Source organism: Danio rerio, chromosome 25, assembly GCF_049306965.1.
Source record: "Danio rerio strain Tuebingen ecotype United States chromosome 25, GRCz12tu, whole genome shotgun sequence".
In the NCBI taxonomy this organism is placed as follows: Eukaryota; Metazoa; Chordata; class Actinopteri; order Cypriniformes; family Danionidae; genus Danio; species Danio rerio.
The window spans coordinates 1,327,249-1,340,596 of record NC_133200.1 but is presented as its reverse complement, the minus strand read 5'-3'; the positions used below and the strand labels follow the sequence as shown (position 1 = coordinate 1,340,596).

The 13,348-nt window shown below is 41.8% G+C and overlaps 2 protein-coding genes across 6 annotated transcripts in view; both read left to right on the top strand.

The window, feature by feature from the left end:
- znf609a (zinc finger protein 609a) overlaps positions 1-13,348 on the top strand; it is a 180,762-nt gene that overhangs the window by 83,969 nt on the left and 83,445 nt on the right.
- The window catches only part of twf1a (twinfilin actin-binding protein 1a), a 606,573-nt gene continuing 595,111 nt past the window's right edge, over positions 1,887-13,348 (top strand). Inside the window, exon 1 of the mRNA XM_073941797.1 lies at positions 1,887-2,041. The gene's annotated coding sequence lies outside the window, so the exon portion shown is untranslated. The remainder of the gene's footprint in view (positions 2,042-13,348) is intronic.

Sequence of the window (13,348 nt, the reverse complement as noted above, 5' to 3'; positions counted from 1 at the left end):
CCTTCACTGACGGCGGCCCGGGACACAAAGCGGGCATGTGTTCTCTGCCAGGGGACCTGATGGCATTTCTGGGCCTCTGAGTCTCTCTGGATTTCCCCTGGAATCTGGCTTTCTGAAAGCGGAGAGCCGACGGGCCCCGCCAGCGCTACCTTGTCACATGCCTAGCTTTCCTTCTGTGGATTCTCCAGCAGGACATTGTAAACTAGAGCTGCACAATATAACGTTTCAGCATCATTATTGCAATGTGTGTGTGTAATAGTCACATCGCGTATGCAATGTTGAGTTGGGTTTATAGTTAATCAACACAACAGTTGGGAGATTTTGTAAAGTATAACCATAACAGAGTCTACGTTTATCATTTGCAAGGCATTTCAAGAGAGTTTCAAGCATTCAGGTGCAAAATAAGTACATTTTTGGCGTTAATGAGGAATTATTTTACCAAATTATTAATATAATGAAGACAATAGAGTGTTATTTTGCAAGCCATTATTCAATTTCCATACCTGAATACAGTTTGACTCTCAGGAAAACAATTAACCATTAAAGTTTCAGATAGCCTCGGGTCTTTCTCAGAATTTCAGCACACATCCAGAGTTTCATGCCTCACAGAAAAGGGGAGGGTTTGACCCCACAAATCACCGCAAAACTGCTTCCATTGCAGGCAGGGAAAGCAAATATTCCCTCATCTCAACCCCTACATGTGCTCTGGAAACCAGCAGTGCTGCCTCCCACATAATATTTGGCATTCTTATGTCTCTTCTGGTTGGTTTGAGGAGGATTCGCTCTTACAGATTCCCGGAGAGGCCAACGGTTAAAGCCACAATCATTTCTCCCTGCAATTCCAGGCAGAGCAGGGCCACCTGTCATCAGTTGAACGTTGTGTTATTTGTGGTACTGTAGATGGCATGGATTAGGGATGGGTGATATCAGATCATTTGCAATATATCAGTGACAATTCTCCATAAACAATTTGACTTACCATAGTAATAACAAGAAAACCTAGAATTGGTCTGTGCAATGAGTTATTACAGTTTTACATGTTTGAGCCTGTTTGCAGATTTATTGACGTACTTTTGCTTTAAATACGCTTCATAACATCAGTCGAGTGTTTGAAATGACTAATTTTTGTGACCAGACATGGGTTAATATCACAGAGTGAAGAAAACATTGTTTAATTTAATAATAATAATAATAATAATTCCTTACATTTATATAGCGCTTTTTCTGGGCACTCAAAGCCCTTTACACAATTGGGGGGATCTCCTCATCCACCACCTGTGTGCAGCATCCACCTGGGTGACACGACGGCAGCCATTTTAGCCAGACCGCACACCACACACCAGCTGATTGGTGGAGAGGAGACAGAGTGATGAAGCCAATTGAATATGGGGATGGTTAGGAGGCCATGATGGACAGAGGCCAGTGGGCAGATTTTGGCCAGGGTTAAACTCTTTTCTAAACTCGGGGTTACTCTTTTCGAAGGACATCCTGGGATTTTTAACGACCTCGGGACCTCGGTTTACGTCTCATTCGAAAGATGGCGCTCACTGAGCAGTATAGCATCCCCGTCACTATACTGGGGCATTAGGACCCACACAGACTGCAGGTTGGGCGCCCCCTGCTAGCCTCACTAACACCACTTCCTACAGCAACCTAGCTTTCTCATGTTGTCTCCCATCCAGGTATTGACCGGGCGCAGCCCTGCTTAGCTTCAGTTAGCGACCATGTGAGAGTTGCAGAGAGCTAGCTGCCGGCTATTTGATAGTATAGAGCAAAGGTGTCCAAACTCAGTCCTGGAGGGCCGGCGTCCTGCAAAGTCCAGCTTCATTTACCACACCTGCCTGGAGGTTTCTAGTACACCTAGGTTGTTTCTCAATTCCAAGAACGCAGAGAACGGACTTGCGTTCTTGTGGAGAGCGGTCTTGCCATGTGTCCTCGGAAGAATGAACTCAGGAGACCACGAGAACAGAGATCGCGTCCTGTGAGAAAGGAGATGCTGCGTTCTTCCTGATAGTCATGTGACCTTCACGCGTTTTTAATGGTAAATAATTTAAACATTACAGCCTTCATACAATTTATTGTTTTCCCCTTTTTAATATATATACTATGCATAAAGACAAATATATGTTGCACAATATAGATAAAACAGATTCTAATACGAATTCCAGCAAATAAACATCCTTAATGTGTTTATTCCATTATTAAGATGTCCAGGGTGATGTTTACACTCACCATCTGGTTTAGAGATACTCCTGAGGTAAATAAGAAATTTCTCTGTGCTTTAATAACAAATCTAAATAAAATGCTGCTCTTCCCACCTTCAGTCGCAATGACTTCTGGGACTTCTATCATCATCGTTCATTCGACATTCATCGTTGCGTCCTCGATATCAAGAACACATCCGGGAAGTGTCACGCGTTCTCCGTACTGGCGGTCTTGAGTATAGGAACTGATCTTTGGCAGCTGATGATGACGTTACACGAGGACACAAGACCTAGCTGGTTCAGGTGTGTTTAATTGGGGTTGGAACTAAAAATTGCAGCACACCGGCCCTCCAGGACCGAGTTTGGACACCCCTGGTATAACCATTTCAATCTGGTTATGTCATTGGCCCTGCTTGTTATCAAACTATTTCATAACTGCAACAAGAGGCAATTCTCTCATAACATAATGATAAAACAGCTACCTGACATTATTTATCAATATGTGGCTCTTTTTGGATTCTCGAAAGCTATGGAAATTAAAAATGTACAACAGGAAATACACTGGGACCATTGTTTTTGATTACATCCCTTAAAATAGTCTATTCAATGCCGTGTTGATGTCTAGGTCAATTAGCATTGTGTTATGCTTATGAAATACCCAGGATAGCATGAAGACCAAAGAAATCCAGAAAAATCTAAAAGGTATCATAAGACCGCTTCTTAAGACTTAAGACTGGTAGACTTTAAAAGCAAACTACCCTTAGGAGAAACTAGTCCTTAGTTTAAGCTTGAAGTGAGGGGAGTTTGCTTTTAAAGTTTTTCAGTCTTAAGTCTTAAGAAGCGGTCTTATGATACCTTTTGGATTTTTCTGGATTTCTTTGGTCTTCTTCATGCTATCCTGGGTATTTCATAAGCATAATGCAATGCTAATTGACCTTAACACGGCCTTGAATAGACCATTTGAGGGATGTACGTAAACAAAAACAATGGTCCCAGTGTATTTCCTGTTGTACATTTTTTAATTTCTACAGCTTCCGAGAATCCAAAAAGAGCCACATATTGATAAATAATGTCAGGTAGCTGTTGCCCCTTGTTGCAGTTATGAAATAGTTTGATAACAAGCAGGAAATGTTCACAGGACCAATGACATGACCACATTGAAATGATCTATACCAGGGGTGTCCAAACTCGGTCCAGGAGGGCCGGTGTCCTGCAAATTTTAGTTCCAACCCCCATTAAACACACCTGAACCAGCTAATCAAGGTGTACTTGAACACCTATCCGCTAGCATCAATAATACTTCTATCGCTAAAAATACGAGAAAATATCTGGGTTATAATTTTAAGGGTATTTCGCCCATGCCTAGCACAGATGTAGGCATTTTGAACCTCAGTTAGTCCTGAATTCCCGGTGTTATTCCCCCCAGTGAATATTCATTGCTCTTCCTTCAGTCAGGATTGATTGAAGTCTTCCCTCTCTCGCCCTCTATTCCGCTCGCTCTCCCCCATTTGAGTCAGAATTGATTGAAAGCTGCTCTCTCGCTCCTGGAGTGTGCTTGCCTGCAGGCTTCCCTCCAGAGTGCACTTAAGGACTTTTCCACTCCTCCTGACAGGCATCAGTAATCAAGTCCTTGTCCTGATCCAGGAAGCGTGTGTTGGTATTCAGGCACCGCGGTCTCTCTCCGGCTGCCGCTGAGATCGGATCAGCATGCTGGTAATTCATATTCGAGACTGTCCTCGTGCTGCACCCCTCTCCGAGGAACAGTCAGAATAAATCCATCTATTCATCAAAGACCTGCCTGACTCGGCTTGGCAGAAAATGGAGATCTTTGGGCACACATGCACCGTTCGTTCAGCCGCTTGAATTCTGTGCATTTCCGTCTGCCAATATTTTATCTGTCATCATCAAGAGTGACAGGCAAAGGCAGTAAATCCTCTGTAATCAGTTGAATGACGGATAATAAAGAGTCTGAATTGACATTGACATTGTCGCAGATAGGAAACGGATTACCCGCTGTAGATGTGTTCTGTCCTAGTGCCTCTTTAGGTGCCGTAGTGACTTCATTCAGATCTCTTGATTTGTATTCCTGATTCACCTTATAGTTCTCGAGTTTCATTGTTTTCTGCAAGTGAGAATTTCGAGTTTGGACTTTAAAAGGAGTGTTTCCTATGGTGATTGAGAGAGCTTAACACACTGTCATTGAAGAAAACACACGCAATTACAGAGAACACCAGCAAGAACAGATCTTCATCAGTTTGATAACATAAACACGTTTGTTAAAAACGCGCTGCATGTTCTCACAACACAAACATTTAGCAAAACCGTTCTGCATTTTCTCCCAACACAACGGAAATATTTCGCACGTGAGTTCAGATTGCAGCAGCAGTAATGTTAGCAGACCAAGATGAGTGGAGCTGAAATAGAGGATGGCCCATCCTCTCAAAATCAGACATCTGGCAACATTTGGGTTGTACAGTCATTGCTTTAGACTCGTCCGCTTTTTCACACGCATACTGGGTCAAACATCCTAAGTTTTAAAGTCTTCACAGTGATTTACATACTTTACACAGCGACATGGAACCTCCTAATGGTGTTGAAAGAGTCCCATACTGTATTTATAAGGTACAATTCACTCTAAAATATCATTCTGTCTTCATATAATGATGTATTGGCGGCCGCAAAATCACACATGACGTGAGCTGACCGTGAGCTGTTACTACAGAGGGCGGACTATAATAGACGCGCGCGTATGGCAAACCGTTTTAGCATTTAAACCTTGTTCTGACTATCCATAAATATATTTAGAGATATCTTTAATTATATTTTGACTAGTCATAATTATAATTCGACTAGTCAGAATGACAATTAGAGATATCTGCAATTACAATTGTACTAGTACGAAATCAGATTGGAGATATCTGCAAATATATTATGACTAGTCATATTCCTCCATTGACGTCCATTAAAAAATATTTGCAGATATCTCTAAATGAGTTTTGACTACTAATGAGTCACAATTGTAATTAGAGATATCGCTAAATGAATTTAATTAAATATGAATTAAATACCTGGAAATGTGGATTTTTCTTTTGCACACACAAAAAACGCAAGTGACCAAGCGAAGCCTAAAGCTCTTACTGTTAAATTCAATTGAATAGAAAGCTTATTTGTTTTGCACCTTTACTTAAATTGTTCCTTAATTTTGTCTCTGTCATTTCAATAATATTTTTAAGAAGTTTTTAAATTGTTTTATTTTCCAGAGACAGGCCTGTTTAATTTATTTTCTTAAAGAAGGTTCAGTTTAACAAGTTGAAACAAAAGAAATACATAAAAAATTGTTTACTTGGTAAAATTTGCATTTCAGTTTAATTTTCAATTTTTATTCCAAATATCGTGATACATATCGAATCGTGAACATTATATCGTGATGCACATCGAATCGTGAGCTGAGTGTATCGTTACTCCCCTACTATTTAGGCTAACAAATTCGAAAGACACGGGAATCTGGATATTAAAATAAACTAATAAAAACTCGATAACGAGCAATAGTCACGCCACAGAGGCATCCGTCACGTTTTTGGGTTCTCTTAAAACATTTCCATTGTAATAAATGTTTGTGTTGTGAGAAAACGCAGCACATTTTAGGAATGTGTTGTGAGGATTTGCACCACGAGTTTTCTTAAATTGCAGCATGTTAAGCTCTCTCGGCCACCGTAGTTTCCACTGAGTGTTGTGGTTCAGTACAATCCGGTTCACATTCAGGGTGTACTCACACTAGGTTATCCAAACCGTGCCCAGGCGTGTTTGACCCCCCCATTTCACAGTTTGTTTGACTAGTGTGAGTGCTCCGTGCCGCTCCTGACCTCTCCTGCAAGTGAAAGCACAAGAAGTGGCATATTTAAACACACAGCTGAGAACTTACATTGTAAAAATACAGTAACGACGTGCAGAAATTAATCATGCTCAATCAAGCCTGCTCGTCGTCTTCTTGTGACAAACATTCCCATAACAAGAACAGAATTTGCTGCATGTCCTCTATTGTTGTTTATAAGAACATCTAAAACATCTTTTCTTTTTATTTGTGAGCACATATTGTCCGTCTATAATTGAAATAATGATTTTAAGTCTCTATGTGAATGACCTTTGTGGCTTTTCCAGCAAGAACGATGTCTATCACAACTTTGTTGTACACCTTGCCTACCAAAAGTGTAGCCTTGGCATTAGAAACCCAAGGTGAATAAAGGTGACTTGATCTGTATGAGTGGAAATGAGGCAAAAAGGAGGCAGTCGACAAAAGGTACCCAGGGCTATGCTGTCATGCTGGTAAACAAACTGTTAAAGCTTATCGGCCAGCAACAGTGTTGTGTCAAGTGGAAAATATTTGAAAGAGAGACCATTCATTGCCTGTCCGCCTGACCCGGCATTGTTGATCTGTTTGAAGCTCGATGGTTTACTTGTTGGTCCTGTGTGTTTGTTTTCTAGTCAGCAGTTGCATATGATCACGGTATCATCAGTGCTGGCATGTTCAGTCTGGCTAACAGGAAACGTGTTTTTCAGGTTGGTCAAGCTGTTGGTCACTGAGTTCTGCAACAACTTGATGATAATCTAAAAAGGAAGAGCTGCTTTCATTGCACAGTGTGTGACTGTTTAAAAGAACTATAGGGGGTGCAACAAATACTGACCCTTTAGCCTCGCAAAGCCACATCAAAGTCTTCAAGCCTGTTCTGGAGGCCTGCCAAACTATCTCACAGTTTCTCTCTCTCTAATCTGTGGTTCACCTCTTCACTAAGTGCAAGGAGGCACTCTGAGTTCTCATTTCCTTTTGTCTCTCTGCCCTGCAAATTGATCCCCTGGCTCTGGATGAAATGCTGGAGTTGCTGAGTTCTCAGATTAACCCCCTTTTCCACTTAAGGATCTGTCTCTCAGGAGGAAATTGGGTTTTGTTTCGAGCCAAGAGCATTGGCGTTTGCAGATTGCAACATTTCATTGCTTGGTTCTAGAATTACTTCATTTTACAAATGATTGGAACATCAACCAAAACTACAGAGCTTACTGTCATACAACAAGACCTCTGGATTTGACATTTACTCGTTTAGTATTCCAAGTACTACAAATCATCAGGGAGTAGCAGTTTATCAATACCATCATAAGACCAACTTACTAGGCCCCAATCCCAATTCTACCCCTGCGCGTTTACGTCAAGGGGTAGGGGTGTCCCAATTCTCTTTAGCTTGAAGGCGTAGGGCTAAGGGGAAGGGGTGAATACCTCTTCGAACAAAGATTTTTCGGCAATACACTCAAAACCAAGGGGTACGAAAATTTCCCAGAATACACCAGCCACAACGGCAGTATTGCTGAACCCAGAAGTAAGGAGATCCACAAATTAGTATTTTTTAATCATTATTACGAATTTTTACAACAAACAAACACGTTTTAATGTGTTCCTAACCACGTTAGTGTTTTACTGTCATCCTTTAAAAAAAAAAACCTGGTAAATTTGGCGATCTATAATCCATAATCATAACTCTTGTACAGCAGTCCCACAACATTCTGACACTCGATGACACTCAAATACCCTGTCAGTAATGCCTAGTGTCTGAGAGGGAGCTGAAGAGATCACCATGACATATGAGGATGTGTGCAGGTGCTGTAGTGCTGTCCCAATTCTTAGGGGTCAATATTAAAGCCCTTCATCTTAACCCTGGGTTGTAAGGGGGTAGGGGTACAAAAATAGAATTGAGATTGGGCCTAAATCTACAAGTCTACTTTGTTTTCACTAAGAATTGCCAGATGTTTTCAGAAATCTGAAGTGTTGACAGGAGTGTGTATGTTACACATGTTTTGTCAAGCCAAGAAGTACATCAAGGCCCTGTTTACACTGATATGCTTTAGTTTTACGCCTTCCATCCACATGACTTCGGAGTTTTCGAGCCCTGAAAACGAAGCGTTTTCTAAACGCTGAAGAGGCCGATTTGGTTTTAAAGCGCTGCTGTTCTGTGTCAGTGTGGACGGGGGAAACCAGAAAAGTCTTAAAACAGAGGCGTGGCTGCAGACATTAAGTACACAATGTTCAGTCTTGCGTCCTTGTAAGTTCAAGCTTTAAAAGTTTGATATGGAAAACAAACTCCCAAGGACACGTCGGGTAAATCCTCAAAGTAAAGAGTGTACTTTATAACCTCATTTACATCATATTAAAAAGGTAAAAGTTTAAACACTAGAACCTAAAGTTCATTGATAAACTTTGATGTCGGCTTGAAAAAGCCAACGTGACTGCGCTGGGACTGGGAATGGCAGTTAGCAGAAAGCACGGCGGCGGTTGCTAAGTGGTTGCTAGGCAGTTGCTAAAACGTTTATGGCATTGTTAGGTAGTTGCTAAATGGCAATGCTTGTGTACATTTTTGATCAAATGCTAATACTTAGTAGGCATTTCTAGCATATGTTATTGCATTTAGATAATCATTCATAGTATGTAGCTAATTGTTATTAGCACTTGGCTTTCATCATCAATATCACCAAGCATAGTACACATGAAGTCCCATTAGCTGGCATGAGTCAAACAAGCCAATGGCCAGGTCCATACGATGTTCTGATGTAGAGGTATTGCTATTTTTAAATGGTTGCTAGGTTATACTGTTTTATTGCTATGAGGAAATTTGATAGGTTAGTGATGATACAATATGAGTGATCTAAATCAACCTTTCTATGAGTCTTTATGAGTCTTTATGAGTGTCAAAAACTGGACTTGAACATGATGTATTCCTGGTGTTGAGTTGCGGCTGGAAGGGCATTCGCTGTGTAAAACAAATGCTGGATAAGTTGGCGGTTCATTCCGTTGTGGCGACCCCTGATTAATAAAGGGACTAAGGGAATGAACATTATGCAAAAATGGCTTGCCGTATTTTTTTGAAAATACAATGCTTAATAAGTGTGAAAGTGATACATGCAAAAATGGCTTGCGATATCAGTAAAAAAATATGGAGTTTAAGTCAAAAATGGCTTGCCATATTTTGAGAAAAATAATGCTTAAAAATAATTTATTGAAAAACTATAAGTCTGATAATGCTTAAAGATATAGCAACAAAATCTAACGCATCTAAATACAGCTTTTGGCCAAATTTGTGGCTTGAGTAATTTTTTTATATGCCCGGATTATAAAAATGTAATATTTAACATTTTTTATAAAAAAAAAAACAATAAGTCTTATAGGCATGAGGAGATATAGCAACAATCTTGAACGCAGAAGGCATATTTGGACCACATTTGGGCCTTGTGGCATAAACGGACTAGGAGGAGATACGTTTGTTTTCAAGGACAGAGTAGCATAACAGTGTGTTGGCTTTTTCAAGCCAACTTAATTAATTAAATATGGGAAATAAAGGCAAATGTGCAGAATCATTGTAGTTTCTCAGAAACATGGAGCATTCATACATGAGAGTGTGGTGCATACGGAGAGGAGAGAGAGTGTGCATGCATGTGGTCAGAATTTCCCCTTGGCTGTTTAGTATGTTAGTCGTAACCTCTATCTTTCTTCTTCTGCTACACTTTCTCTCACCCTGCTTCTGCTCGTCCTCTCTCATTTAGTTTTATCTGAGCATTAGCGGATTAAGTGCTTGAACTAACGAGGTCATCAAACAGGCTTCGCTCTGAGAACAGCAGAGCGAGAGTGTGAAAGTTTTTCTTCTTCCTATAAAGTCCATGCTGTGGATCAAGTGTACCCAAGGGCGTTGTTTACTGCATCCACCGAAAAGCTCTTTGTTGAAGGATCCTCATGGATTGGTGAAACCACACACAGTCAGCCTTTCTCAGTCAAGTCTTTACTTGTTTATCTGTTCTCGACTGTCCCTCAGAGAAAATATTCTTAGACTTGATGGGCAGTGAGGATTTGCATAATGGTCATTGCGTGTATTGCGGCTTCTCAATTTTACAATTGACCCGCAACCTCTAATCTCCCTTCTTCCTTTTGTCTGGATGCAGTTCACTCTGGGTTTGTCCTGCTTAAAGTGTTTAGACCTCACTGCGTTCTTCAGTATGCCAACATTTGTATGCATGCAAAGCATCAACCCGTGTCTGAGATTCTGAGACTTTAGAGCATATAGGTGAATTTAGTTCTCTTTTTGAGTCTACGTTTACACATCAGCGATGCCTCAGTGGTTTGAATTTTCACCTCACAGCCAGAAAGTCACTGGTTTGAGTCCTATCTTGCCCAGTTGGCATTTCTGCATGGAGTTTGCATGTTCTCTCCGTGAAGGCATGGGTTCCCCCGCAGTCCAAACACATGCGCTATTGATGAATTGGGTAAGCTAAATTGTCCGCAGGGTATGAGTGTGTGTCTGAATGAATGTGTATGGGTGTTTTCCAGTACTGGGTTGCTGCTGGAAAGGCCATCCGCTGTGTAAAACATATGCTGGATAAGTTGCCGGTTTAATCCGCTCTGGCAAGCCGAAGGAAAATGAATGCATGTAGACATCTACCGCTACATCTCCTGTATTGCATATGCCAGAACTGTCAACTTGTTAGTGACGATGTGTAATTGGCGACTCGACAGTGGGGTGTCTGTAAAATTTGCTGCGAGCGTAATGCGTTTCGCTGTTGATTGTAAAAGTTCTTGTAATTTAAATGAACATGTAAAACACAAAAGTTTTAGGTTTTTTGGCTGAGTACTTCATTTGACCCCTGACGTCCAGTCTGTTCCTTGTTTGTTTTGTTTTTCTTGTGCAACTTCTTAAGCAGGGGTGCCCAAACTTGGTCCTGCAGGGCTGGTGTCTGGCAGATTGTTGCTTCAACTTGCCTCAACACACTTGCACGGATGTTTCTAGAAAGCCAAGTAAGGCCTTGATTAGCTAGTCCAGGGAGAAGGGTATAAACGAAGGTCGGAGCTAGCTCCTTCGATAGTGGAAAACCTGGAGTTTTTATTTTCTTAGTGTCTTGCGGATGACACGGAGTCCAATATTGTGCTTTGTGAATGTCTGCACCTACCCCAACCCTAAACCCAACCTCACAGTAACCTGATGTGTTTTATTAGTATCTGCTCCACCTACACCACCTAAACCCAACCTACTTATGGTTTAAGTCCTTCCTACTTGGAGGTCACCCAACCTACCACCTGAGGTCTCTGGGCTGCAGTGATACCTACTTGGGCCTATGTTTGATTGGGGTTAGAACTAAACTTTGCTGGGCACCCCTGAAGTGACTCCGGATGATGTTCTATACTTATTACAAGATTGTTGTAATTTGGTCCTAATGTTTTCTTTGTGAAATGATTGCTGATCTGCTGTTGACTATTGTTAATAGTCAGACTTGCATATTTCAACAAGGACAGTCATTTGCTTAGTGAAGAATACAAGAAAGGGTATTGACGGTAAAGAGCTTGTTGTTTCTGGCTTCTGGTCTTTGGTGTTACTCACTGACTGATGAGTGTTCGTCATGTTTTCATGTGGATGAAAGCAGAGGGTTGAGTCTCTTTCTATTTCTCATTTCTCTCTTTCTCTCTGGGAGGTTGCCCCTCCTTCCTGCTTTGCTGAACAGTAACAGGAAGCCTTTGAGTTGCTAAAAATAGTTGCCGCTCTCTCTCTATCTCCCTTTCTCTTTCTCTAAATCCCTGCAGATAGCGCACTGTAAGTGACAGGTCTGTCACCGACTGAGGGTGCAGTATATTCAGCATCCCTGTAGCCCACGGCGCACCAGCAGTGTCTGTCGGCTGACTGCCAGCGCCCAGCAGATAAACTCTGCCTGAAGAGCTTCTCCAAGCCCTGCCAAGTCCAAAGCACCCAGGGCGCATTTATTTTCTTCCTCTTTACCCCTTCCCTCCTCCTGCTGTTGGGCGAACAAGCTATGTCCTTGTAGCGCAGCTCTCGACATTCAAGAGCGGTGTCTGTTTCTCTGGGATCCTTTAGCTGTTTGAGTGGGTGGGGAAAAGGAGGGAGGACAAAGTGGGAGGTTGGGATGTGAACGGATTTACTGACGGCAAAGTCTCTTGAAGGCAAGTCATTTCAGTCTGTGGCCATCTTTAAAACCAGATGCTCTGGCATTCTGTGTGAACGGGGGAACATCAAATTCTTCAAATCTGTTTGACGATCTTACGATTACATTACATATTTGGAATCACCAATGTAATTTAGGCCACGCCTTGGCGCAGTGGAAAGCGCTCTTACCTCACAGCAAGACGGTCGCTGGTTCAAGCCTAGATTGGATCAGTTGGCATTTCTGTGTAGAGTTTGCATGTTCTCCCCACGTTGGCGTGGGTTTCCTCTGGGTGCTCCGGTTTACCCCACAGTCCAAACACATGTGGTACAGGTGAATTGGGTAAGCTAAATTGTCCATAGTGTATGAGTGTGAATTCAAAACTAAACGAGTGATATGTCTAGTGTTTTCTAGAGTCTTTGCTGATCGTCTAGACCAGGGGTCAACAAACTCAGTCCTGGAGGTCCGGTGCCCTGCAGGGTTTAGCTCCAACTTGCCTCAACACACCTGCCTGGGTGTTTGAAGTATACCTTGTAAGACCTTGATTAGCTTGTTCAGGTGTGTTTGATTAAGGTTGGAGCTAAAATCTGCAGGACACCGGACCTCCAGGAACAAGTTTGGTGATCCCTGGTCCAGAGGATACGAAGTACATGGATGAGCCTGTGTTATTAGTTTCGATGGTGACTATCTGGGAATAACACACCTTGAAAGGTCATCACTGAGTAATCCAGAGAGTCTTGTAATACAGTGTACATGCAATTTCTAGCCTCATATACAGTTTAATTTTATATTTAGCATTAAATTGTCTATGACATACCATCTTTCACTGACGAATAGGATTACAAATTAGATTAATTCCAGAATCGGTTTGTGATTGTTGGCATGTGCTGGGTTGTTATCCGACGTTTGGACAAGTTAATCTACTCTGGAACATTCTAAAGCTAACATCAGTTCCCGGTTCAGTCCACATTGCCAAAATTCCAAGAGCTGTTTCTTCTCCAGGATCCCTGAGGGCTCCTTATCTCCATCAGCTCTCTCTTGACCCACCCTGCCCTTCTTCCATCCCCGACTGCCAGTGCACCACTGGGTCACCTTGAGTGTGGGTTATTATTGTAATGAGCTCTATTTATGCGGAATGATATAAGGTCAGGGGGCAGGGCTTGTTGGCTAGTGAAATCTGGGGG